A 3,144-nucleotide genomic window follows, 5' to 3' on the forward strand; every position below is an offset into this window, starting at 1 on the left:
TTCTTTTCATAATCTTGTTTTTCTTGGATTGTTCTTTTTTTTTTTAAGTTTTCCTCAATCTCATTTAATTTTTAAAGTCTTTTTGAAGTTCTTCTATGAATTCTTTTTGGACAGGTGACCATTTGACATTACTCTTTGGGATAGAAGAGGGTTTTTTTCTTCAGTATCCTGTTCTGAAGACAAACCCTAGTCTCCTCTAATCCCACAGTAACTTTCTATAGTTGAATTCTTTCTCCTTTGCCTGTTCTTTTTTTTTTTGTGGCAGCTTATTTTTTGTAATCACCTCTATCCTTAGGGTATGGGGGATATTGCCTCTGTTCTCAGATCCTTCAGTTCTCCCTTCTGGCCCAGAATGGAAACCTCTAGCCTCCAGTAAGTACCCACAGCCAGTGGCATCCCCATTCCACTGCTTCTGCACTTACCAGGCATGTGCTGATTCCTTCTTGCCCAGAGCCTTGCCTCCGCAGCACAACTGAGTCCGGCATTCCTTGTCAGCAGAAATTCCCTTAATCTTCCCCAGTGCAGATGCCCAACTCCTCTCACTGTCCCAGGGGTAAAAGTTCCTGTGGCTGGGGGAAAAGTTACCTCCCAACCCAACTAACCCCAGGGCTCACTCACTTGTTGTTTAACAGAAACTAACCTGGAGGTGTTTACTCTTCATAGGGACCAAACCTCCTTCTGTGATTTTTCTTCAGATCTGCTCCAACTGTCCTAGGAAGACCACTGTTCTGCCCCTACTCTTATTTATTTTTACCACTCTGTGTTTGCCCTGAGGCACTATTTTATCTCATTTCTGGGGGAAATCCGAAGAGCTTGGAATTTTTTGACCTACCTCACCATTTTCCTAGAATTCTCTCCATTAAACAGTAATTTTTAACCATCAAGTAAAAGTTACAAGAGATATCTGCCAAAACCAAGGTCTGTTGGAGTTCTTCACTGATAACTTCTGCTCCATTTGGCTGTATAGAAAATGGCATCAAATCTGAACCAGGGTGCTAATAAATTATCATATTGGAATATGACTTCTGGTCAGGTCAATCAAGATTTTTTTTTCCCACTTCATCTGATCACACAGAGTTGGTCATTTCACCGACATTCCCTATATCAACTGAATTATCAGACATACTTAAGACAGGGAGTCAGCAAGAAGAAGCAGAATGGGAAAGCATAAATGCACTATTCACAAAGAATGGCTTAAAACCAGTGTTTTTTGTCAAAAGGACACATGGAAAAAACCTAGGTGTCACTGCACAGGATTAAAAAGACTTTAAAAAGATTGCTGGATGACAGCACAAGGAATCAGAATGTGATCCATCAGCTCATCAAAGCAAATCAACAGCTAAGGAAGAAAAATGAGCTAATGACTTGGAACAAATCATGGATAGTGTGAAATCCAAAATCACTGAACTTGAAGAAGAATCTGTAGCCATGGTTTCCCAGCAACAGAATCAAGTGAAAGAATTTCAAAAAGACCAAAAAGCTGCACAGGCAAAATACCATCAGCGTGAACAAAAATGGATGTAGCAACAAAAAACTCTTCCTTGTTTGAGGAAAGAAATTCACAAATTATAGAAAGAGGAAGAACTTCATGTTGCCTCTCAGAAAAGAGTTTTTAACTGGCTTTGCAAACAAGCAACACAGACTGTCATGGATAAATAGTTGCTTATCCTGATTATTATGAACCCAAAATTAGAAAAATTCACAAGAAACTAAGGCACTATAAAGAAGATAAAGATATCGAAGGAAGAAAAGGGGACTTTGTAGATCTGATGGTACATCAAATTATAAAAACCTTCTCATGTCATTCCAGAATCAACTGAGAAACATTAAAACCAAGAATGATAAACTTTCATGTGAAAATCAGAATCTCCACAAAGATTTAGAAAGCAGGCCCTCATTGCATGATTTAAGACCTTATCAACAACAGATAAAAAAACTGGAGAAAACACTTAAGAAAAACATAAAATTACAGGAACTCCTCAGGGAAGACAAATCTGAAAGCTTAGACAACAGAGATTCGGAGATCAGCAAAACAGAATGCCAGTGACAGGCCCTATTTGACCAGAAATACTTCAAGATCTTAACCAGCTTTAACTCAATGATAAGTAATCCAAGATGTCCAATAGTAAAATATAAACAGAGCAAAAGGCCCCTCCAGAGTTATAATAAAGCTAACAGTTAAGAAGGTAGATTTGAGCATCTTCCTCCCACAATAGAAATGTGGGCAGACCAGCTAACATTTCTAAAGGACTTGTCTAGATCTCTGAAAAAACTGATGGAGGAGCTGCTGCCTTGGCATAATGTGAAGTGATGTGATAGGAGTGAAGGCGTCATTAAACCAGAAGATATTCTATTTGTTGTCAACACTGTTTTCAAAGAAGTTGAATGTGAGAAAAAGGGTGGTATGCCACACCCTAAACTTTACAAGCAATTATTAATCACTTTCAAAAGCTATCCGATGTAACATCTGGGTCTGGAATCTATCCTCGAATGAATGAAGTATACACCAGACTTGGAGAAATGAATAATGCTGTGAGAAATATCTATGAGATACTAGAACTAGATAATTCATCATCACTAAGTGTCCTGGTGAATACAGTTGGGAAATTGTGTAAAATAATTAATCAATATGTGGACAAACATATTCAACAGGTTTTGGGCACCCAGGATATCCAAAGTATTATCAATAAATTTCTTTCCCAGCCTTTTAGGCTTCTATACAGGATCTACTTCAGATTTTAGAAGTCAACAACTTGGATGCCATTATTCCTGAAGTAAAGAAATTAAAGCTAATTATAAACTAAAGAAAATGAAACCTTCCTTTTTACTATGTAAAATTTATCTGTAATATATTTTCTTTATGACTGATGGAACAAGGGTTATATTTATTTGCATAAGTCACCTCCTTTCCCACATGGAGTGAACAATGGTAACATGGCTAATCTTCATTTTTCACAAAGTTAGTCTTTGATATTTTTAATCCCTATTTACCAAATAATTGTTACTCTCTCAGAATTATGCAGCATCATTTGGGGGATTGAACTCAAGTTTTCTAACTTTTCTTCAGCAGTTCCTGGCTTACAAGATTTAAGGAAAGCTGCTTATGTTTTGGAAACAGAGGGTAATGATACGTTGAGTGTTGGC

The 3,144-nt window shown here is 37.4% G+C and overlaps 1 pseudogene; it reads left to right on the top strand.

Annotated features, from left to right (window-relative positions):
* The first annotated feature begins 970 nt into the window (after positions 1 to 970).
* LOC114040440 lies at positions 971 to 2,804 on the top strand (annotated as a pseudogene).
* The last annotated feature ends 340 nt before the right edge of the window (positions 2,805 to 3,144 follow it).

Source organism: Vombatus ursinus, unplaced genomic scaffold (assembly GCF_900497805.2).
Source record: "Vombatus ursinus unplaced genomic scaffold, bare-nosed wombat genome assembly UNPS02013159.1, whole genome shotgun sequence".
Classification (NCBI taxonomy): domain Eukaryota; kingdom Metazoa; phylum Chordata; class Mammalia; order Diprotodontia; family Vombatidae; genus Vombatus; species Vombatus ursinus.